Source organism: Chiloscyllium punctatum, chromosome 3, assembly GCF_047496795.1.
Source record: "Chiloscyllium punctatum isolate Juve2018m chromosome 3, sChiPun1.3, whole genome shotgun sequence".
Classification (NCBI taxonomy): Eukaryota; Metazoa; Chordata; class Chondrichthyes; order Orectolobiformes; family Hemiscylliidae; genus Chiloscyllium; species Chiloscyllium punctatum.
This window is the reverse complement of record NC_092741.1, coordinates 3,048,850-3,071,848: the sequence shown is the minus strand read 5'-3', so window position 1 is coordinate 3,071,848 and position 22,999 is coordinate 3,048,850. Positions and strand designations below refer to the sequence as shown.

General features: G+C 76.6%; 1 long non-coding RNA gene across 1 annotated transcript in view; it reads left to right on the top strand.

The window, feature by feature from the left end:
• LOC140454478 (uncharacterized) overlaps positions 1 to 22,999 on the top strand; it is a 656,315-nt gene that overhangs the window by 518,821 nt on the left and 114,495 nt on the right. Inside the window, exon 2 of the long non-coding RNA XR_011952697.1 lies at positions 20,663 to 20,724. This is a non-coding gene — a long non-coding RNA (uncharacterized lncRNA). The remainder of the gene's footprint in view (positions 1 to 20,662; positions 20,725 to 22,999) is intronic.

The window sequence follows — 22,999 nt, the reverse complement described above, 5'->3', positions numbered from 1 at the left end:
GCCCCAGCCCCGTCCCGTCCCCCAGCCCCAGCCCCGTCCCGTCCCCCAGCCCCAGCCCCAGCCCCGTCCCCCAGCCCCAGCCCCGTCCCGTCCCCCAGCCCCAGCCCCGTCCCCGTCCCGTCCCGTCCCCCAGCCCCGTCCCGCGTCCCGCGTCCGCCCCAGCCCCAGCCCCGTCCCGTCCCCCCCCAGCCCCCCGTCCCCCAGCCCCAGCCCCCGTCCCGTCCCCCCAGCCCCAGCCCCAGCCCCGTCCCGTCCCCCAGCCCGAGCCCCGTCCCGTCCCCCAGCCCCAGCCCCGTCCCGTCCCCCAGCCCCAGCCCCGTCCCGTCCCCCAGCCCGAGCCCCGTCCCGTCCCCCAGCCCGAGCCCCGTCCCGTCCCCCAGCCCCAGCCCCGTCCCGTCCCCCAGCCCCAGCCCCGTCCCGTCCCGTCCCCCAGCCCCAGCCCCGTCCCGTCCCGTCCCCCAGCCCCGTCCCGTCCCGTCCCCCAGTCCCGTCCCCCAGTCCCGTCCCCCAGTCCCGTCCCCCAGTCCCGTCCCCCAGCCCCGTCCCCCAGCCCCGTCCCCCAGCCCCGTCCCCCAGCCCCGTCCCCCAGCCCCGTCCCCCAGCCCCGTCCCCCAGCCCCGTCCCCCAGCCCCGTCCCCCAGCCCCGTCCCCCAGCCCGTCCCCAGCCCCGTCCCCCAGCCCCGTCCCCAGCCCCGTCCCCCAGCCCCGTCCCCCAGCCCCGTCCCCCAGCCCCGTCCCCCAGCCCCGTCCCCCAGCCCCGTCCCCCAGCCCCGTCCCCCAGCCCCGTCCCCCCAGCCCCGTCCCCCAGCCCCCGTCCCCCAGCCCCGTCCCCCAGCCCCGTCCCCCAGCCCCCGTCCCCCAGCCCCGTCCCCCAGCCCCGTCCCCCAGCCCCGTCCCCCAGCCCCGTCCCCCAGCCCCGTCCCCCAGCCCCGTCCCCCAGCCCCGTCCCCCAGCCCCGTCCCCCAGCCCCGTCCCCCAGCCCCGTCCCCCAGCCCCGTCCCCCAGCCCCGTCCCCCAGCCCCGTCCCCCCAGCCCCGTCCCCCAGCCCCGTCCCCCAGCCCCGTCCCCCAGCCCCGTCCCCCAGCCCCGTCCCCCAGCCCCGTCCCCCAGCCCCGTCCCCCAGCCCCGTCCCCCAGCCCCGTCCCCCAGCCCCGTCCCCCAGCCCCGTCCCCCAGCCCCGTCCCCCAGCCCCGTCCCCCAGCCCCGTCCCCCAGCCCCGTCCCCCAGCCCCGTCCCCCAGCCCCGTCCCCCAGCCCCGTCCCCCAGCCCCGTCCCCCAGCCCCGTCCCCCAGCCCCGTCCCCCAGCCCCGTCCCCCAGCCCCGTCCCCCAGCCCCGTCCCCCAGCCCCGTCCCCCCAGCCCCGTCCCCCAGCCCCGTCCCCCAGCCCCGTCCCCCAGCCCCGTCCCCCAGCCCCGTCCCCCAGCCCCGTCCCCCAGCCCCGTCCCGTCCCCCAGCCCCAGCCCCGTCCCGTCCCCCAGCCCCAGCCCCGTCCCGTCCCCCAGCCCCAGCCCCAGCCCCGTCCCGTCCCCCAGCCCCAGCCCCAGCCCCAGCCCCGTCCCGTCCCGTCCCCCAGCCCCAGCCCCAGCCCCGTCCCCCAGCCCCAGCCCCGTCCCCCAGCCCCAGCCCCGTCCCCCAGCCCCAGCCCCGTCCCCCAGCCCCAGCCCCGTCCCCCAGCCCCAGCCCCGTCCCCCAGCCCCAGCCCCGTCCCCCAGCCCCGTCCCCCAGCCCCGTCCCCCAGCCCCAGCCCCGTCCCGTCCCGTCCCCCAGCCCCAGCCCCGTCCCCGTCCCCCAGCCCCAGCCCCGTCCCCCAGCCCCAGCCCCGTCCCGTCCCCCAGCCCCAGCCCCAGCCCCAGCCCCGTCCCCCAGCCCCAGCCCCGTCCCGTCCCCCAGCCCCAGCCCCGTCCCCCAGCCCCAGCCCCGTCCCCCAGCCCCAGCCCCGTCCCCCAGCCCCAGCCCCGTCCCCCAGCCCCAGCCCCGTCCCCCAGCCCCAGCCCCGTCCCCCAGCCCCAGCCCCGTCCCCGTCCCCCAGCCCCAGCCCCGTCCCCCAGCCCCAGCCCCGTCCCCCAGCCCCAGCCCCGTCCCCCAGCCCCGTCCCCCAGCCCCAGCCCCGTCCCGTCCCGTCCCCCAGCCCCAGCCCCCCCCCGTCCCGTCCCCCACCCGTCCCGTCCCCCACCCGTCCCGTCCCGTCCCCCACCCGTCCCGTCCCGTCCCCCAGCCCCAGCCCCGTCCCGTCCCGTCCCGTCCCGTCCCGTCCCGTCCCGTCCCGTCCCCCCAGCCCCAGCCCCGTCCCGTCCCGTCCCGTCCCCCAGCCCCAGCCCCGTCCCGTCCCGTCCCGTCCCGTCCCGTCCCGTCCCGTCCCGTCCCGTCCCCCAGCCCCAGCCCCAGCCCCAGCCCCGTCCCGTCCCGTCCCCCAGCCCCAGCCCCAGCCCCGTCCCCCAGCCCCAGCCCCGTCCCCCAGCCCCAGCCCCGTCCCCCCAGCCCCAGCCCCGTCCCCCAGCCCCAGCCCCGTCCCCCAGCCCCAGCCCCGTCCCCCAGCCCCGTCCCCCAGCCCCGTCCCCCAGCCCCAGCCCCGTCCCGTCCCGTCCCCCAGCCCCAGCCCCGTCCCCGTCCCCCAGCCCCAGCCCCGTCCCCCAGCCCCAGCCCCGTCCCGTCCCCAGCCCCAGCCCCAGCCCCAGCCCCGTCCCCCAGCCCCAGCCCCGTCCCGTCCCCCAGCCCCAGCCCCAGCCCCAGCCCCGTCCCGTCCCGTCCCCCAGCCCCGTCCCGTCCCCAGCCCCAGCCCCAGCCCCCCCCCGTCCCGTCCCCCACCCCGTCCCGTCCCCCACCCGTCCCGTCCCGTCCCCCACCCGTCCCGTCCCGTCCCCCAGCCCCAGCCCCGTCCCCGTCCCGTCCCGTCCCGTCCCGTCCCGTCCCGTCCCGTCCCCCAGCCCCAGCCCCGTCCCGTCCCGTCCCGTCCCCCAGCCCCAGCCCCGTCCCGTCCCGTCCCGTCCCGTCCCGTCCCGTCCCGTCCCCCAGCCCCAGCCCCAGCCCCAGCCCCGTCCCGTCCCGTCCCCCAGCCCCAGCCCCAGCCCCGTCCCCCCAGCCCCAGCCCCGTCCCCCAGCCCCAGCCCCGTCCCCCAGCCCCAGCCCCGTCCCCCAGCCCCAGCCCCGTCCCCCAGCCCCAGCCCCGTCCCCCAGCCCCAGCCCCGTCCCCCAGCCCCGTCCCCCAGCCCCGTCCCCCAGCCCCAGCCCCGTCCCCGTCCCGTCCCCCAGCCCCAGCCCCCGTCCCCGTCCCCCAGCCCCAGCCCCGTCCCCCAGCCCCAGCCCCGTCCCGTCCCCCAGCCCCAGCCCCAGCCCCAGCCCCGTCCCCCAGCCCCAGCCCCGTCCCGTCCCCCAGCCCCAGCCCCGTCCCCCAGCCCCAGCCCCGTCCCCCAGCCCCAGCCCCGTCCCCCAGCCCCAGCCCCGTCCCCCAGCCCCAGCCCCGTCCCCCAGCCCCAGCCCCGTCCCCCAGCCCCAGCCCCGTCCCCGTCCCCCAGCCCCAGCCCCGTCCCCCAGCCCCAGCCCCGTCCCCCAGCCCCAGCCCCGTCCCCCAGCCCCGTCCCCCAGCCCCAGCCCCGTCCCGTCCCGTCCCCCAGCCCCAGCCCCGTCCCGTCCCGTCCCCCCCCCGTCCCGTCCCCCACCCCGTCCCGTCCCGTCCCCCACCCGTCCCGTCCCGTCCCCCAGCCCCAGCCCCGTCCCGTCCCGTCCCGTCCCGTCCCGTCCCGTCCCCCAGCCCCAGCCCCGTCCCGTCCCGTCCCGTCCCCCAGCCCCAGCCCCGTCCCGTCCCGTCCCGTCCGTCCCGTCCCGTCCCGTCCCGTCCCCCAGCCCCAGCCCCAGCCCCAGCCCCAGCCCCGTCCCCGTCCCCCGCCCCGTCCCGTCCCCCAGCCCCAGCCCCGTCCCGTCCCCCCAGCCCCAGCCCCGTCCCGTCCCCCAGCCCCAGCCCCGTCCCGTCCCCCAGCCCCAGCCCCCGTCCCGTCCCCCAGCCCCAGCCCCGTCCCGTCCCCCAGCCCCAGCCCCGTCCCGTCCCCCAGCCCCAGCCCCGTCCCGTCCCCCAGCCCCAGCCCCGTCCCGTCCCCCAGCCCCAGCCCCGTCCCGTCCCCCAGCCCCAGCCCCGTCCCGTCCCCCAGCCCCAGCCCCGTCCCGTCCCCCAGCCCCAGCCCCGTCCCGTCCCCCAGCCCCAGCCCCGTCCCGTCCCCCAGCCCCAGCCCCGTCCCGTCCCCCAGCCCCAGCCCCGTCCCGTCCCCCAGCCCCAGCCCCGTCCCGTCCCCCAGCCCCAGCCCCGTCCCGTCCCCCAGCCCCAGCCCCGTCCCGTCCCCCAGCCCCAGCCCCGTCCCGTCCCCCCAGCCCCAGCCCCGTCCCGTCCCCCAGCCCCAGCCCCGTCCCGTCCCCCAGCCCCAGCCCCGTCCCGTCCCCCAGCCCCAGCCCCGTCCCGTCCCCCAGCCCCAGCCCCGTCCCGTCCCCCAGCCCCAGCCCCGTCCCGTCCCCCAGCCCCAGCCCCGTCCCGTCCCCCAGCCCCAGCCCCGTCCCGTCCCCCAGCCCCAGCCCCGTCCCGTCCCCCAGCCCCAGCCCCGTCCCGTCCCCCAGCCCCAGCCCCGTCCCCCGTCCCCCAGCCCCAGCCCCAGCCCCGTCCCGTCCCCCAGCCCCAGCCCCGTCCCGTCCCCCAGCCCCAGCCCCGTCCCGTCCCCCAGCCCCAGCCCCGTCCCGTCCCCCAGCCCCGTCCCGTCCCCCAGCCCCAGCCCGTCCCCCCAGCCCCAGCCCCGTCCCGTGCCCCAGCCCCAGCCCCGTCCCCCAGCCCCCGTCCCGTGCCCCAGCCCCGTGCCCCAGCCCCCGTCCCCCAGCCCCGTCCCCCAGCCCCGTCCCCCAGCCCCGTCCCCAGCCCCGTCCCCCAGCCCCGTCCCCCAGCCCCGTCCCCCAGCCCCGTCCCCCAGCCCCGTCCCCCAGCCCCGTCCCCCAGCCCCGTCCCCCAGCCCCGTCCCCCAGCCCCGTCCCCCAGCCCCGTCCCCCAGCCCCGTCCCCCAGCCCCGTCCCCCAGCCCCGTCCCCCAGCCCCGTCCCCCCAGCCCCGTCCCCCAGCCCCAGCCCCAGCCCCCAGCCCCGTCCCGTCCCCCAGCCCCAGCCCCAGCCCCAGCCCCAGCCCCAGCCCCAGCCCCGTCCCGTCCCCAGCCCCAGCCCCAGCCCCAGCCCCAGCCCCAGCCCCGTCCCGTCCCGTCCCGTCCCCCAGCCCCAGCCCCGTCCCGTTCCCCCCAGCCCCAGCCCCCGTCCAGTCCCCCAGCCCCAGCCCCGTCCCGTCCCCCAGCCCCAGCCCCGTCCCGTCCCCCAGCCCCAGCCCCGTCCCGTCCCCCAGCCCCAGCCCCGTCCCGTCCCCCAGCCCCAGCCCCGTCCCGTCCCCCAGCCCCAGCCCCGTCCCCCAGCCCCAGCCCCGTCCCCCAGCCCCAGCCCCGTCCCGTCCCGTCCCCCAGCCCCAGCCCCGTCCCGTCCCCCAGCCCCAGCCCCGTCCCGTCCCCCAGCCCCAGCCCCGTCCCGTCCCGTCCCCCAGCCCCGTCCCGTCCCGTCCCGTCCCCCCAGCCCCGTCCCGTCCCCCAGCCCCGTCCCGTCCCGTCCCGTCCCGTCCCGTCCCGTCCCCCAGCCCCAGCCCCAGCCCCGTCCCCCAGCCCCAGCCCCGTCCCCCAGCCCCAGCCCCGTCCCGTCCCCCAGCCCCAGCCCCGTCCCCCAGCCCCAGCCCCGTCCCCCAGCCCCCAGCCCCGTCCCCCAGCCCCAGCCCCGTCCCGTCCCGTCCCCCAGCCCCAGCCCCGTCCCGTCCCCCAGCCCCGTCCCCGTCCCCGTCCCCGTCCCCGTCCCCGTCCCCGTCCCCCGTCCCCCGTCCCCGTCCCGTCCCCCAGCCCCGTCCCGTCCCCCAGCCCCGTCCCGTCCCCCAGCACGGTCCCGTCCCGTCCCCCAGCCCCGTCCCGTCCCCCAGCCCCGTCCCGTCCCCCAGCCCCGTCCCCCAGCCCCGTCCCGTCCCCCAGCCCCGTCCCCCAGCCCCGTCCCGTCCCCCAGCCCCGTCCCCGTCCCGTCCCCCGTCCCCGTCCCGTCCCCCGTCCCCGTCCCGTCCCCCGTCCCCGTCCCGTCCCCCAGCCCCGTCCCCCAGCCCCGTCCCGTCCCCCGTCCCCCGTCCCCGTCCCCCGTCCCCCAGCCCCAGCCCCGTCCCGTCCCCCAGCCCCGTCCCGTCCCGTCCCGTCCCCCAGCCCCGTCCCGTCCCGTCCCGTCCCGTCCCCCAGCCCCGTCCCGTCCCGTCCCCCAGCCCGTCCCGTCCCGTCCCCCAGCCCAGTCCCCGTCCCGTCCCCCAGCCCCGTCCCGTCCCCAGCCCCAGCCCCAGCCCCGTCCCGTCCCGTCCCGTCCCCCAGCCCCAGCCCCAGCCCCGTCCCGTCCCCCAGCCCCGTCCCGTCCCGTCCCCCAGCCCAGCCCCAGCCCCGTCCCCCAGCCCCAGCCCCGTCCCCCAGCCCCAGCCCCGTCCCCCAGCCCCAGCCCCGTCCCCCAGCCCCAGCCACGTCCCGTCCCCCAGCCCCAGCCCCAGCCCCGTCCCCCAGCCCCCAGCCCCGTCCCCCAGCCCCAGCCCCGTCCCCCCAGCCCCAGCCCCGTCCCGTCCCGTCCCCCAGCCCCAGCCCCGTCCCCCAGCCCCAGCCCCGTCCCGTCCCCCAGCCCCAGCCCCAAGCCCCGTCCCCCAGCCCCAGCCCCAGCCCCGTCCCCCAGCCCCAGCCCCGTCCCGTCCCCCAGCCCCAGCCCCGTCCCGTCCCCCAGCCCCAGCCCCGTCCCGTCCCCCCAGCCCCAGCCCCAGCCCCAGCCCCGTCCCCCAGCCCCAGCCCCAGCCCCAGCCCCGTCCCCCAGCCCCAGCCCCGTCCCCCAGCCCCGTCCCCCAGCCCCAGCCCCAGCCCCAGCCCCAGCCCCAGCCCCAGCCCCAGCCCCGTCCCCCAGCCCCAGCCCCAGCCCCAGCCCCGTCCCCCAGCCCCAGCCCCAGCCCCAGCCCCAGCCCCGTCCCCCAGCCCCAGCCCCAGCCCCGTCCCCCAGCCCCAGCCCCGTCCCGTCCCCCAGCCCCAGCCCCGTCCCGTCCCCCAGCCCCAGCCCCGTCCCGTCCCGTCCCGTCCCCCAGCCCCAGCCCCAGCCCCGTCCCGTCCCGTCCCCCAGCCCCAGCCCCGTCCCGTCCCGTCCCCCAGCCCCAGCCCCGTCCCCCAGCCCCGTCCCCCAGCCCCAGCCCCGTCCCCCAGCCCCGTCCCCCAGCCCCAGCCCCGTCCCCCAGCCCCAGCCCCGTCCCCCAGCCCCAGCCCCGTCCCGTCCCCCAGCCCCAGCCCCAGCCCCGTCCCGTCCCGTCCCCCAGCCCCAGCCCCAGCCCCAGCCCCCGCCCCAGCCCCCGTCCCGTCCCCCAGCCCCAGCCCCAGCCCCGCCCCGCCCCGTCCCGTCCCGTCCCGTCCCGTCCCGTCCCGTCCCCCAGCCCCGCCCCGTCCCCGCCCCGTCCCGTCCCGTCCCCCCCCCCGTCCCGTCCCCCACCCGTCCCGTCCCCCACCCGTCCCGTCCCGTCCCCCAGCCCCAGCCCCGTCCCGTCCCGTCCCGTCCCGTCCCGTCCCGTCCCCCAGCCCCGCCCCGTCCCCGCCCCGTCCCGTCCCGTCCCCCCCCCGTCCCGTCCCCCACCCGTCCCGTCCCCCACCCGTCCCGTCCCGTCCCCCAGCCCCAGCCCCGTCCCGTCCCGTCCCGTCCCGTCCCGTCCCGTCCCGTCCCCCAGCCCCAGCCCCGTCCCGTCCCGTCCCGTCCCCCAGCCCCAGCCCTGTCCCGTCCCGTCCCGTCCCGTCCCGTCCCCCAGCTCCAGCCCCAGCCCCAGCCCCAGCCCCAGCCCCGTCCCCGTCCCGTCCCCCGCCCCGTCCCCGTCCCGTCCCCCGCCCCGTCCCGTCCCCCAGCCCCAGCCCCGTCCCGTCCCCCAGCCCCAGCCCCGTCCCGTCCCCCAGCCCCAGCCCCGTCCCGTCCCCCAGCCCCAGCCCCGTCCCGTCCCCCAGCCCCAGCCCCGTCCCGTCCCCCAGCCCCAGCCCCGTCCCGTCCCCCAGCCCCAGCCCCAGCCCCAGCCCCGTCCCCCAGCCCCAGCCCCAGCCCCGTCCCGTCCCGTCCCGTCCCGTCCCGTCCCGTCCCGTCCCGTCCCCCAGCCCCAGCCCCAGCCCCAGCCCCGTCCCGTCCCGTCCCCCAGCCCCAGCCCCAGCCCCAGCCCCGTCCCGTCCCCCAGCCCCAGCCCGTCCCCCAGCCCCAGCCCCAGCCCCGTCCCGTCCCGTCCCGTCCCGTCCCGTCCCGTCCCGTCCCCCAGCCCCAGCCCCGTCCCGTCCCCCAGCCCCAGCCCCGTCCCGTCCCCCAGCCCCAGCCCCGTCCCGTCCCCCAGCCCCAGCCCCGTCCCGTCCCCCAGCCCCAGCCCCGTCCCGTCCCCCAGCCCCAGCCCCGTCCCGTCCCCCAGCCCCAGCCCCGTCCCGTCCCCCAGCCCCAGCCCCGTCCCCCAGCCCCAGCCCCAGCCCCGTCCCCCAGCCCCAGCCCCGTCCCGTCCCCCAGCCCCAGCCCCAGCCCCGTCCCGTCCCCCAGCCCCGTCCCCCGTCCCGTCCCCCGTCCCGTCCCCCGTCCCGTCCCCCAGCCCCAGCCCCGTCCCCCGCCCCGTCCCCCAGCCCCAGCCCCAGCCCCGTCCCCCAGCCCCAGCCCCGTCCCCCAGCCCCAGCCCCGTCCCCCAGCCCCAGCCCCGTCCCCCAGCCCCAGCCCCGTCCCGTCCCCCCCCCCAGCCCCAGCCCCGTCCCGTCCCCCCCCCCAGCCCCAGCCCCGTCCCGTCCCCCCCCCCAGCCCCAGCCCCGTCCCGTCCCCCCCCCCAGCCCCAGCCCCGTCCCGTCCCGTCCCCCAGCCCCAGCCCCAGCCCCGTCCCGTCCCCCAGCCCCAGCCCCGTCCCGTCCCCCAGCCCCAGCCCCGTCCCGTCCCCCAGCCCCAGCCCCAGCCCCGTCCCCCAGCCCCAGCCCCGTCCCGTCCCCCAGCCCCAGCCCCGTCCCGTCCCGTCCCCCAGCCCCAGCCCCGTCCCGTCCCCCAGCCCCAGCCCCGTCCCGTCCCGTCCCCCAGCCCCAGCCCCGTCCCGTCCCGTCCCCCAGCCCCAGCCCCGTCCCGTCCCCCAGCCCCAGCCCCGTCCCGTCCCCCAGCCCCAGCCCCAGCCCCAGCCCCGTCCCGTCCCGTCCCCCAGCCCCGTCCCGTCCCCCAGCCCCAGCCCGTCCCCCAGCCCCAGCCCCAGCCCCGTCCCGTCCCGTCCCGTCCCGTCCCGTCCCGTCCCGTCCCGTCCCGTCCCGTCCCCCAGCCCCAGCCCCGTCCCGTCCCCCAGCCCCAGCCCCGTCCCGTCCCGTCCCCCAGCCCCAGCCCCAGCCCCGTCCCGTCCCGTCCCGTCCCGTCCCGTCCCGTCCCCCAGCCCCAGCCCCAGCCCCAGCCCCAGCCCCAGCCCCAGCCCCGTCCCGTCCCGTCCCCCAGCCCCAGCCCCGTCCCGTCCCCCAGCCCCAGCCCCGTCCCGTCCCCCAGCCCCAGCCCCGTCCCGTCCCCCAGCCCCAGCCCCGTCCCGTCCCCCAGCCCCAGCCCCAGCCCCGTCCCGTCCCCCAGCCCCAGCCCCGTCCCGTCCCCCAGCCCCAGCCCCGTCCCGTCCCCCAGCCCCAGCCCCGTCCCGTCCCCCAGCCCCAGCCCCGTCCCGTCCCGTCCCCCAGCCCCAGCCCCGTCCCGTCTCCCCCCCCCAGCCCCAGCCCCAGCCCCGTCCCGTCCCCCCCCCCAGCCCCAGCCCCGTCCCGTCCCCCAGCCCCAGCCCCGTCCCCCAGCCCCAGCCCCGTCCCGTCCCGTCCCGTCCCCCAGCCCCAGCCCCGTCCCGTCCCCCAGCCCCAGCCCCGTCCCGTCCCCCAGCCCCAGCCCCGTCCCGTCCCCCAGCCCCAGCCCCGTCCCGTCCCCCAGCCCCAGCCCCGTCCCGTCCCCCAGCCCCAGCCCCAGCCCCGTCCCGTCCCGTCCCGTCCCGTCCCGTCCCATCCCCCAGCCCCAGCCCCAGCCCCGTCCCGTCCCCCAGCCCCAGCCCCAGCCCCAGCCCCAGCCCCGTCCCGTCCCCCAGCCCCAGCCCCAGCCCCGTCCCGTCCCCCAGCCCCAGCCCCGTCCCGTCCCCCAGCCCCAGCCCCGTCCCGTCCCCCAGCCCCAGCCCCGTCCCGTCCCCCAGCCCCAGCCCCGTCCCGTCCCCCAGCCCCAGCCCCGTCCCGTCCCCCCAGCCCCAGCCCCGTCCCGTCCCCCAGCCCCAGCCCCAGCCCCGTCCCGTCCCCCAGCCCCAGCCCCGTCCCGTCCCCCAGCCCCAGCCCCGTCCCGTCCCCCAGCCCCAGCCCCGTCCCGTCCCCCAGCCCCAGCCCCGTCCCGTCCCGTCCCCCAGCCCCAGCCCCGTCCCGTCCCGTCCCCCAGCCCCAGCCCCAGCCCCGTCCCGTCCCCCAGCCCCAGCCCCGTCCCGTCCCCCAGCCCCAGCCCCGTCCCGTCCCCCAGCCCCGTCCCCCAGCCCCCGTCCCGTCCCGTCCCGTCCCGTCCCCCAGCCCCAGCCCCAGCCCCAGCCCCGTCCCGTCCCGTCCCCCAGCCCCAGCCCCAGCCCCAGCCCCGTCCCGTCCCCCAGCCCCAGCCCGTCCCCCAGCCCCAGCCCGTCCCCCAGCCCCAGCCCCGTCCCGTCCCGTCCCGTCCCGTCCCGTCCCGTCCCGTCCCGTCCCGTCCCGTCCCGTCCCGTCCCCCAGCCCCAGCCCCAGCCCCGTCCCGTCCCCCAGCCCCAGCCCCAGCCCCGTCCCGTCCCCCAGCCCCAGCCCCGTCCCGTCCCCCAGCCCCAGCCCCTTCCCCCAGCCCCAGCCCCTTCCCGTCCCCCAGCCCCAGCCCCTTCCCGTCCCCCAGCCCCAGCCCCTTCCCGTCCCCCAGCCCCAGCCCCGTCCCGTCCCCCAGCCCCAGCCCCGTCCCGTCCCGTCCCCCAGCCCCAGCCCCGTCCCGTCCCCCAGCCCCAGCCCCGTCCCGTCCCGTCCCCCAGCCCCAGCCCCGTCCCGTCCCGTCCCCCAGCCCCAGCCCCGTCCCGTCCCCCAGCCCCAGCCCCGTCCCGTCCCCCAGCCCCAGCCCCGTCCCGTCCCCCAGCCCCAGCCCCGTCCCGTCCCGTCCCCCAGCCCCAGCCCCGTCCCGTCCCCCAGCCCCAGCCCCGTCCCGTCCCCCAGCCCCAGCCCCGTCCCGTCCCCCAGCCCCAGCCCCGTCCCGTCCCCCAGCCCCAGCCCCAGCCCCGTCCCGTCCCGTCCCGTCCCGTCCCGTCCCGTCCCGTCCCCCAGCCCCAGCCCCAGCCCCAGCCCCAGCCCCAGCCCCAGCCCCGTCCCGTCCCGTCCCCCAGCCCCAGCCCCGTCCCGTCCCGTCCCCCAGCCCCAGCCCCAGCCCCGTCCCGTCCCGTCCCCCAGCCCCAGCCCCGTCCCGTCCCGTCCCCCAGCCCCAGCCCCGTCCCGTCCCCCAGCCCCAGCCCCGTCCCGTCCCCCAGCCCCGTCCCGTCCCGTCCCCCAGCCCCGTCCCGTCCCCCAGCCCCAGCCCCGTCCCGTCCCCAGCCCCAGCCCCGTCCCGTGCCCCAGCCCCGTCCCGTCCCCCAGCCCCAGCCCCAGCCCCGTCCCGTCCCCCAGCCCCAGCCCCAGCCCCGTCCCCCGTCCCGTCCCCCAGCCCCAGCCCCGTCCCCCGCCCCGTCCCCCAGCCCCAGCCCCAGCCCCGTCCCCCAGCCCCAGCCCCGTCCCCCAGCCCCAGCCCCGTCCCGTCTCCCCCCCCAGCCCCAGCCCCAGCCCCAGCCCCGTCCCGTCCCCCCCCCCAGCCCCAGCCCCGTCCCGTCCCCCAGCCCCAGCCCCGTCCCGTCCCGTCCCGTCCCCCAGCCCCAGCCCCGTCCCGTCCCGTCCCGTCCCGTCCCCCAGCCCCAGCCCCAGCCCCGTCCCGTCCCCCAGCCCCAGCCCCGTCCCGTCCCCCAGCCCCAGCCCCGTCCCGTCCCCCAGCCCCAGCCCCGTCCCGTCCCCCAGCCCCAGCCCCGTCCCGTCCCCCAGCCCCAGCCCCAGCCCCAGCCCCGTCCCGTCCCGTCCCGTCCCGTCCCCCAGCCCCAGCCCCAGCCCCAGCCCCAGCCCCAGCCCCAGCCCCGTCCCGTCCCCCAGCCCCAGCCCCAGCCCCAGCCCCGTCCCGTCCCCCAGCCCCAGCCCCAGCCCCGTCCCGTCCCCCAGCCCCAGCCCCGTCCCGTCCCCCAGCCCCAGCCCCGTCCCGTCCCCCAGCCCCAGCCCCAGCCCCGTCCCGTCCCCCAGCCCCAGCCCCAGCCCCGTCCCGTCCCCCAGCCCCAGCCCCAGCCCCAGCCCCGTCCCGTCCCCCAGCCCCAGCCCCGTCCCGTCCCGTCCCGTCCCGTCCCGTCCCCCAGCCCCAGCCCCGTCCCGTCCCCCAGCCCCAGCCCCGTCCCGTCCCCCAGCCCCAGCCCCGTCCCGTCCCCCAGCCCCAGCCCCAGCCCCGTCCCGTCCCCCAGCCCCAGCCCCAGCCCCGTCCCGTCCCCCAGCCCCAGCCCCGTCCCGTCCCCCAGCCCCAGCCCCGTCCCGTCCCCCAGCCCCAGCCCCGTCCCGTCCCCCAGCCCCAGCCCCGTCCCGTCCCCCAGCCCCAGCCCCGTCCCGTCCCCCAGCCCCAGCCCCGTCCCGTCCCCCAGCCCCAGCCCCGTCCCGTCCCCCAGCCCCAGCCCCGTCCCGTCCCCCAGCCCCAGCCCCGTCCCGTCCCCCAGCCCCAGCCCCGTCCCGTGCCCCAGCCCCGTCCCGTCCCCCAGCCCCAGCCCCGTCCCGTCCCCCAGCCCCAGCCCCGTCCCGTCCCCCAGCCCCAGCCCCGTCCCGTCCCCCAGCCCCAGCCCCAGCCCCGTCCCGTCCCCCAGCCCCAGCCCCGTCCCCCAGCCCCAGCCCCGTCCCGTCCCGTCCCGTCCCCCAGCCCCAGCCCCGTCCCGTCCCCCAGCCCCAGCCCCGTCCCGTCCCGTCCCGTCCCGTCCCCCAGCCCCAGCCCCGTCCCGTCCCCCAGCCCCAGCCCCGTCCCGTCCCCCAGCCCCAGCCCCGTCCCGTCCCCCAGCCCCAGCCCCAGCCCCGTCCCGTCCCCCAGCCCCAGCCCCAGCCCCGTCCCGTCCCCCAGCCCCAGCCCCGTCCCGTCCCCCAGCCCCAGCCCCGTCCCGTCCCCCAGCCCCAGCCCCGTCCCGTCCCCCAGCCCCAGCCCCGTCCCGTCCCCCAGCCCCGTCCCGTCCCCCAGCCCCAGCCCCGTCCCGTCCCCCAGCCCCAGCCCCGTCCCGTCCCCCAGCCCCAGCCCCAGCCCCGTCCCCCAGCCCCAGCCCCGTCCCCCAGCCCCAGCCCCAGCCCCAGCCCCGTCCCGTCCCGTCCCCCAGCCCCAGCCCCGTCCCGTCCCCCAGCCCCAGCCCCGTCCCCCAGCCCCAGCCCCAGCCCCGTCCCGTCCCGTCCCCCAGCCCCGTCCCGTCCCGTCCCGTCCCCCAGCCCCAGCCCCAGCCCCGTCCCCCAGCCCCAGCCCCGTCCCCCAGCCCCAGCCCCGTCCCCCAGCCCCAGCCCCGTCCCCCAGCCCCAGCCCCGTCCCGTCCCCCAGCCCCAGCCCCGTCCCCCAGCCCCAGCCCCGTCCCCCAGCCCCAGCCCCGTCCCCCAGCCCCAGCCCCGTCCCGTCCCGTCCCCCAGCCCCAGCCCCGCCCCGTCCCGTCCCCCAGCCCCAGCCCCGTCCCCGTCCCCGTCCCCGTCCCCGTCCCCGTCCCCCAGCCCCGTCCCGTCCCGTCCCGTCCCGTCCCGTCCCCCAGCCCCAGCCTCAGCCCCGTCCCGTCCCCCAGCCCCGTCCCCCAGCCCCGTCCCCGTCCCGTCCCCCAGCCCCGTCCCCGTCCCGTCCCCCGTCCCCGTCCCCGTCCCGTCCCCCAGCCCCGTCCCGTCCCCCAGCCCCGTCCCGTCCCCCAGCCCCGTCCCGTCCCCCAGCACGGTCCCGTCCCGTCCCGTCCCCCAGCCCCGTCCCGTCCCCCAGCCCCGTCCCCCAGCCCCGTCCCCGTCCCGTCCCCCGTCCCCGTCCCGTCCCCCGTCCCCGTCCCGTCCCCCAGCCCCGTCCCGTCCCCCAGCCCCGTCCCGTCCCCCAGCCCCGTCCCGTCCCGTCCTGTCCCCCAGCCCCGTCCCGTCCCCCAGCCCCGTCCCGTCCCCCGTCCCCCGTCCCCCGTCCCCCGTCCCCCGTCCCCCGTCCCCCGTCCCCCAGCCCCAGCCCCGTCCCGTCCCCCAGCCCCAGCCCCGTCCCGTCCCCCAGCCCCGTCCCGTCCCGTCCCCCAGCCCCGTCCCGTCCCGTCCCCCAGCCCCGTCCCGTCCCCCAGCCCCAGCCCCAGCCCCAGCCCCGTCCCGTCCCGTCCCCCAGCCCCAGCCCCAGCCCCGTCCCGTCCCCCAGCCCCAGCCCCGTCCCGTCCCCCAGCCACAGCCCCAGCCCCAGCCCCGTCCCGTCCCGCCCCACAGCCCCAGCCCCAGCCCCGTCCCCCAGCCCCAGCCCCGTCCCCCAGCCCCAGCCCCGTCCCCCAGCCCCAGCCCCGTCCCGTCCCCCAGCCCCAGCCCCGTCCCCCAGCCCCAGCCCCAGCCCCAGCCCCGTCCCCCAGCCCCGTCCCCCAGCCCCGTCCCCCAGCCCCGTCCCCCAGCCCCGTCCCCCAGCCCCGTCCCCCAGCCCCGTCCCCCAGCCCCGTCCCCCAGCCCCGTCCCCCAGCCCCGTCCCCCAGCCCCGTCCCCCAGCCCCGTCCCCCAGCCCCGTCCCCCAGCCCCGTCCCCCAGCCCCGCCCCCCAGCCCCGCCCCCCCAGCCCCGCCCCCCAGCCCCGCCCCCCAGCCCCGTCCCCCAGCCCCGTCCCCCAGCTCCGTCCCGTCCCCCAGCCCCAGCCCCGTCCCGTCCCCCAGCCCCAGCCCCGTCCCGTCCCCCAGCCCCAGCCCCGTCCCGTCCCCCAGCCCCAGCCCCGTCCCGTCCCCCAGCCCCAGCCCCGTCCCGTCCCCCAGCCCCCAGCCCCGTCCCGTCCCGTCCCCCAGCCCCGTCCCGTCCCGTCCCGTCCCGTCCCGTCCCCCAGCCCCGTCCCGTCCCCCAGCCCCGTCCCGTCCCGTCCCGTCCCGTCCCGTCCCGTCCCCCAGCCCCGTCCCGTCCCCCAGCCCCGTCCCGTCCCCCAGCCCCGTCCCGTCCCCCAGCCCCGTCCCGTCCCGTCCCCCAGCCCTGTCCCCCAGCCCCGTCCCGTCCCGTCCCCCAGCCCCGTCCCGTCCCGTCCCCCAGCCCCGTCCCGTCCCCCAGCCCCGTCCCGTCCCGTCCCGTCCCGTCCCCCAGCCCCGTCCCGTCCCCCAGCCCCGTCCCGTCCCGTCCCCCAGCCCCGTCCCGTCCCCCAGCCCCGTCCCGTCCCGTCCCGTCCCGTCCCGTCCCGTCCCCCAGCCCCGTCCCGTCCCCCAGCCCCGTCCCGTCCCCCAGCCCCGTCCCGTCCCGTCCCGTCCCGTCCCCCAGCCCCGTCCCGTCCCCCATCCCATCCCCTCCCATCCCATTCCCTCCCCTCCCATCCCCTCCCATCCCCTCCCCTCCCCTCCCATCCCATCCCATCCCATCCCCCAGCCCCAGCCCCGTCCCCCAGCCCCAGCCCCGTCCCCCAGCCCCAGCCCCGTCCCGTCCCCCAGCCCCAGCCCCGCCCCGTCCACCAGCCACGCCCCGCCCCGTCCCCCAGCCCCGTCCCCCAGCCCCGTCCCCCAGCCCCGTCCCCCAGCCCCGTCCCGTCCCGTCCCGTCCCCCAGCCCCGTCCCGTCCCCCAGCCCCGTCCCGTCCCGTCCCGTCCCGTCCCCCAGCCCCGTCCCGTCCCCCAGCCCCGTCCCCCAGCCCCGTCCCGTCCCCCAGCCCCGTCCCGTCCCCCAGCCCCGTCCCCCAGCCCCGTCCCCCAGCCCCGTCCCCCAGCCCCGTCCCGTCCCGTCCCGTCCCCCAGCCCCGTCCCGTCCCGTCCCGTCCCCCAGCCCCGTCCCGTCCCGTCCCGTCCCGTCCCCCAGCCCCGTCCCGTCCCGTCCCCCAGCCCCGTCCCCCAGCCCCGTCCCGTCCCGTCCCGTCCCGTCCCCCAGCCCCGTCCCGTCCCCCAGCCCCGTCCCGTCCCCCAGCCCCGTCCCGTCCCCCAGCCCCGTCCCGTCCCCCCGTCCCGTCCCGTCCCGTCCCCCAGCCCCGTCCCGTCCCCCATCCCATCCCCTCCCATCCCATCCCCTCCCCTCCCATCCCCTCCCCTCCCCTCCCCTCCCATCCCATCCCATCCCCCAGCCCCAGCCCCGTCCCCCAGCCCCAGCCCCGTCCCCCAGCCCCAGCCCCGTCCCCCAGCCCCAGCCCCGTCCCCCATCCCCAGCCCCGTCCCCCAGCCCCAGCCCCGTCCCCCAGCCCCAGCCCCGCCCCGTCCACCAGCCACGCCCCGCCCCGTCCCCCAGCCCCGCCCCAGCCCCGCCCCAGCCCCGTCCCCCAGCCCCAGCCCCGTCCCCCAGCCCCAGCCCCGCCCCGTCCACCAGCCACGCCCCGCCCCGTCCCCCAGCCCCGCCCCAGCCCCGTCCCCCCCCCCCAGCCCCGTCCCCCCCCCCCCAGCCCCGTCCCCCCCCCCCCAGCCCCGTCCCGTCCCCCAGCCCCGTCCCGTCCCCCAGCCCCGTCCCGTCCCCCAGCCCCGTCCCGTCCCCCAGCCCGTCCCGTCCCCCAGCCCCGGCCCGTCCCATCCCCCAGCCCCGGCCCGTCCCATCCCATCCCCGTCCCATCCCCCAGCCCCGGCCCGTCCCATCCCCCCAGCCCCGGCCCATCCCATCCCATCCCCAGCCCATCCCCCAGCCCCAGCCCATCCCCCAGCCCCAGCCCATCCCCCAGCCCCAGCCCCAGCCCCAGCCCCAGCCCATCCCCCAGCCCATCCCCCAGCCCCAGCCCATCCCATCCCCCAGCCCCAGCCCATCCCCCAGCCCCAGCCCATCCCATCCCACAGCCCCAGCCCATCCCATCCCCCAGCCCCAGCCCATCCCATCCCCCAGCCCCAGCCCATCCCATCCCCCAGCCCCAGCCCATCCCATCCCCCAGCCCCAGCCCATCCCATCCCCCAGCCCCAGCCCATCCCATCCCCCAGCCCCAGCCCATCCCATCCCCCAGCCCCAGCCCATCCCATCCCCCAGCCCCAGCCCATCCCATCCCCCAGCCCCAGCCCATCCCATCCCCCAGCCCCAGCCCATCCCATCCCCCAGCCCCAGCCCATCCCATCCCCCAGCCCCAGCCCATCCCATCCCCCAGCCCCAGCCCATCCCATCCCCCAGCCCCATCCCATCCCCCAGCCCCAGCCCATCCCATCCCCCAGCCCCAGCCCATCCCATCCCCCAGCCCCAGCCCATCCCCCAGCCCCAGCCCATCCCCCAGCCCCAGCCCATCCCCCAGCCCCAGCCCATCCCCCAGCCCCAGCCCATCCCCCAGCCCCAGCCCATCCCCCAGCCCCAGCCCCAGCCCATCCCCCAGCCCCAGCCCCAGCCCATCCCCCAGCCCCAGCCCCAGCCCATCCCCCAGCCCCAGCCCCAGCCCATCCCCCAGCCCCAGCCCCAGCCCATCCCCCAGCCCCAGCCCCAGCCCATCCCCCAGCCCCAGCCCCAGCCCATCCCCCAGCCCCAGCCCATCCCCCAGCCCCAGCCCATCCCCGCCCCCCCATTCCATCCCCGCCCCCCCATTCCATCCCCGCCCCCCCCATTCCATCCCCGCCCCCCCCATTCCATCCCCGCCCCCCCCATTCCATCCCCTCCCCTCCCCTCCCCTCCCCTCCCCTTCCTCCATCCCATCCCATCCCCCCAGCCCATCCCCTTCCCTCCCCTCCCCCGCATTCCCTCCCCTCCCCCGCATTCCCTCCCCTCCCCCGCATTCCCTCCCCTCCCCCGCATTCCCTCCCCTCCCCCGCATTCCCTCCCCTCCCCCGCATTCCCTCACCCCTTCTTGCCCTCCCCCCTCCCCCTCCCCCTCTTCCCCTCCTCTCCCCCCCCCCCCACCCCCCCCACCCTGCCCCGCCCCGTCCCACCCCATCCACTCTCTGCTAGCTGTTTGAAGAGTGTATTTGTGATCCCCATGCTCCCTACCCTTGCTTCCATCACCATCCAAAATCCTGTTCCAAAGCAATCTTTGCAATTAAGTAAAAATAAATCTTCCTGTAATGAAAATAGAAAGTGATTAGCAACATCGAGAGAAGGTGAACAAGGAACAAAGAGCTCGCGTTAATTTGGTGCCAACGTTGTCATCTCAGATGGGGGATGCTGCATCTCCAAACTGTTTACCAATACTGAATTCGGAGAAGATTTGTAGCTCAGGTTCAGGTTTTGGATGTAGGTTTGCTCCCTGAGCTGGAAGGCTTGTTTTCAGATGTTTCGCCACCAAACTGGGTAACATTCTGAGAGAGCCTTTGGACAAAGCACTGCCCCCTGGTGGAGCCGGGTTCTGTTTATATGTTTGGGTTGGTGATGTCTTTTTTATTGGTGATGTCATTTCTGGTTGTTGTCAGGGGGTGGGAAATGGTACCAAGTCAATGTGTTTGTTGATCGTGGTCTGGTTGGAATGACATGCTTCTAGGAATTCTCGTGCATGGTTCTGTTTGGCTTGGGCTAGGATGGATGTGTTGTCCCATTCGTAATGGTGTCCTTCCTCATCTGTGACTGGGTGTGACAGTACGGTAGGGGTCTGGGGAACCCCGGTCAGTGCGGTGACTGGGTATGACAGTACGGTAGGGTCTGGGGAACCCCGGTCAGTGCGGTGACTGGGTGTGACAGTACGGTAGGGTCTGGGGAACCCCGGTCAGTGCCGGGACTGGGTGTGTCAGTACGGTAGGGTCTGGGGAACCCCGGTCAGTGCGGTGACTGGGTATGACAGTACGGTAGGGTCTGGGGAACCCCGGTCAGTGCGGTCACTGGGTGTGACGGTGCGGTAGGGTCTGGGGAACCCCGGTCAGTGCGGTGACTGGGTGTGACGGTACGGTAGGGTCTGGGGAACCCCGGTCAGTGCGGTGACTGGGTGTGACGGTACGGTAGGGGTCTGGGGAACCCCGGTCAGTGCGGTGACTGGGTGTGACAGTACGGTAGGGTCTGGGGAACCCCGGTCAGTGCGGTGACTGGGTGTGACGGTACGGTAGGGTCTGGGGAACCCCGGTCAGTGCGGTGACTGGGTGTGACGGTACGGTAGGGTCTGGGGAACCCCGGTCAGTGCGGTGACTGGGTGTGTCGGTACGGTAGGGTCTCGAGGAACCCCGGTCAGTGCGGTGACTGGGTGTGACGGTACGGTAGGGTCTGGGGAACCCCGGTCAGTGCGGTGACTGGGTGTGACGGTACGGTAGGGTCTGGGGAACCCCGGTCAGTGCGGTGACTGGGTGTGACGGTACGGTAGGGTCTGGGGAACCCCGGTCAGTGCGGTGACTGGGTGTGACGGTACGGTAGGGTCTGGGGAACCCCGGTCAGTGCGGTGACTGGGTGTGACGGTACGGTAGGGTCTGGGGAACCCGGTCAGTGCGGTGACTGGGTGTGACGGTTACGGTAGGGTCTGGGGACCCCGGTCAGTGCGGTGACTGGGTGTGACGGTACGGTAGGGTCTGGGGAACCCCGGTCAGTGCGGTGACTGGGTGTGACGGTACGGTAGGGTCTGGGGAACCCCGGTCAGTGCGGTGACTGGGTGTGACGGTACGGTAGGGTCTGGGGAACCCCCGGTCAGTGCGGTGACTGGGTGTGACGGTACGGTAGGGTCTGGGAACCCGGTCAGTGCGGTGACTGGGTGTGTCAGTACGGTAGGGTCTGGGAACCCGGTCAGTGCGGTGACTGGGTGTGACGGTACGGTAGGGTCTGGGGAACCCCGGTCAGTGCGGTGACTGGGTGTGACGGTACGGTAGGGTCTGGGGAACCCCGGTCAGTGCGGTGACTGGGTGTGACAGTACGGTACCCCGGTCAGTGCGGTGACTGGGTGTGACAGTACGGTACCCCGGTCAGTGCGGTGACTGGGTGTGACAGTACGGTACCCCGGTCAGTGCGGTGACTGGGTGTGACAGTACGGTAGGGGTCTGGGGAACCCCGGTCAGTGCGGTGACTGGGTGTGACAGTACGGTAGGGGTCTGGGGAACCCCGGTCAGTGCGGTGACTGGGTGTGACAGTACGGTAGGGGTCTGGGGAACCCCGGTCAGTGCGCTGACTGGGTGCGGTGACTGGGTGTGACAGTACGGTTGGGCTGGCAGTTTCTCTTGGTATTGTATATGCTGATAGCCACAACTGGGGAACCAAATGATTGGAAGAGTTTGTTGGAGGGTTGTGTAACATGGGCATGGTCTCTGCAGATTGTGTGTGATCGTACTGAATAGTGCAGCAGCTTCTGAGAGCTAATGGCTCTGCTGCTTCGGTTTTCTTAAGTGTTGTTTTCCATTCGTCAGTGGCCAGTTCAGCCTCTGCAACGAATTTGGCTGCATCTGTTTGGGAGAGAAACAAAAGGTCACGTTTTGAGTCTAGTCTGCCTCTTCTTTTGGGCTCCCAACTCTTATCCAGGTGCTGCCTCATGCCCTTGTCTAGAATTGGAAACCTTTCATTTTGTTTTGGTTCTGATTTGCTTCCCCCTCTCCCTTTCCCAGAACAGGTCACTGGAGCAGCTGGAATCGGACCAGAAAATAACCGGTGTTGGAGATAACAGCAGGTCAGAGAGCATCCACGGGGAGAGAGAGAGCATTGAGGAGGCAGGGAGGCTGCACAGGGAGTTGGGCAGGTTAGCAGAGTGGGCAAAGAAGTGGCAGATGGAGTACAATGTGGGAAAGTGTAAGGTCATGCACTTTGGTCAGAGGAACACGGGCATGGACTATGAAATCAGAATTGCAAAGAGACTTGAGAGTTCTAGTCCAGGACGCTCTCTCGGTAAACTTGCAGGTTGAGTCAGTAGTTGGGAAGGTAAATGCTATGATGGTATTTCTTTTGAGAGGATTTGAATATCAAAGCAGGGATGTACTTCTGAGACTCTGTACGGCTCTGGTCAGACCACATTTGGAATATTGTGTGCAGTTTTGGGCCCCATATCTCAGGGAGGATGGACTGGCCCTGGAGTGTGTTCAGAGGAGGATCACGTGAATGGTCCCAGGAATGGAAAGCTTAACCTATGAGGAAGGTTTGAGAACTCTGGGTCTATACTCGATGGAGTTTAGAAGGATGAGGGGGGAATCTAACTGAAACATACAGAATAGTGACTGGCCTGGACAGAGCAGGTGTTGGGGAGGTGGGTACGACCTGGCTGGTGACAGGAAGGAAGGGTCGGTCAGAGGAATGGAAGGGAGAGGGAGGGGCTGGCACGGGAGGCGGGGGATGGGGACGGAGGGGATTTGAAGTCGGAGAGCTCAATGTTGAGTCCTCCAGGCTGTCGGCTGCCCAGGCAGAAGAGGAGGTGCTCTCCCTCCGATTTGTGGGTTTGGTTGGTTGTGACAATGGTCAAGGATGGTCATGTTGGAAAGGCAGTGGGAAGGATGGTGACTGGGAGGTTCAGTCAGCCCTTGTGGGGTCTGGCTCCGATACTCGGAAAATGTTCTGGCTGGTGGGGTGTCAGTAACATGTCACCTCTCACTTTCAGCCGCTCTACCTCTGACTCCTCTTAAATAAAGCCAAAGAAATGGTGGAGATCTGAAACCAGTACCACAGCAGGTCTGGCAGCAGCTGGACAGAGACATGGTTAATGTTTTGGGACTAGCTAGCCTTGTTCAGAATTGTACTGATGAAGGGGCACTGCACTCAACGTTAACTCTGTTTCTCACTCTACAGATGCTGCCAGACCTGCTGAGTTTCTCCAGCACTCTGTTAGCCTCAGACTGTTCCCTTCCTTGACGTCACTGTTTCCATTTTGGAGGGTTGGCTGTCCACCAAATACCCATTTCCTCCTGATCACCCAATCACCTCGACTACACTTGCTCACACCCTCCTCCTTGCAAGGATTCCATTCCTTTCCTTTCCTTTCCTTTCCTTTCTCCTTCATATTTGTTGCCACGCTACCACCCTTCAGCAGAGAGTCTCTGGTCCCTCAGGCCGGATTCCTGACCATTACAGTTGACCAGACCCTCAGCCAGGACCCATCTCCTGCACGTAAGCCCCTGCTGCTTCCCCTCATTCCCAGAGAGCGATAGGGTGTCCATCCATAACTCTGCATTCACCCTGTGCCAGGCCGCTATCGCTAGACTCGTCTTCCTCCAATGTGGGCATTCTGCAGCAACTGTTCCCTCTGTGACAGCCCGGTCCACCCCTCCGCCACCCCTAAGGATTCCTTGCACCCCCCCCCCCCCCTCCCCAACCCCCATTAAATTGGGGAAAGTGTTGCACCTACCTATTGATGTCCTCCCTCCACACAGTCCAAGGTCCCAAATACACCTTCCAGGGAAGCAGTTTATTTTGTATTCTGAAGGGCCATGCGACACTTGAAACATTTAACTCTGTTTCTCTCTCTCTCCACAGATGCTGCTTGACCTGCTGAGTTTCTCCAGCATTCTGTGTTGGTTTCAGATTTCCACCATCCACAGTGTTTTGTTTTTACCCCACTCCATGCTCGATGACCTGAAGTAGGCGTAGGCAGGCTGGATATTAAACACTTCGGTGGGGGGGGGGGGGGGGCTTTTTTTTTTGCCACTCACCTTTTAATCTGTGTCCTGTTGTTCTTCACCCACCTCTTCCACAGTGGCCCACGTTACTGTAAATCAAACCCCATTGTTCCCCGAGTCATCACAGTGTCAGAACGTTCAATCACACTATCCAAACTCCCAATATTCCTGACTGACAAACTTGGGTTAAAAACAAACATTTGCCAGTTTATTTGAAAAGAAAAATAACTCTTTATTAAAATAAATAATTGATGCTGAGAGTTTGACACACACAATAGCTGCTGTTTCACATGGGTATAACCTTGCTGCTCTTCAAACAGCTGTGCACTCTCCTGGATGTTA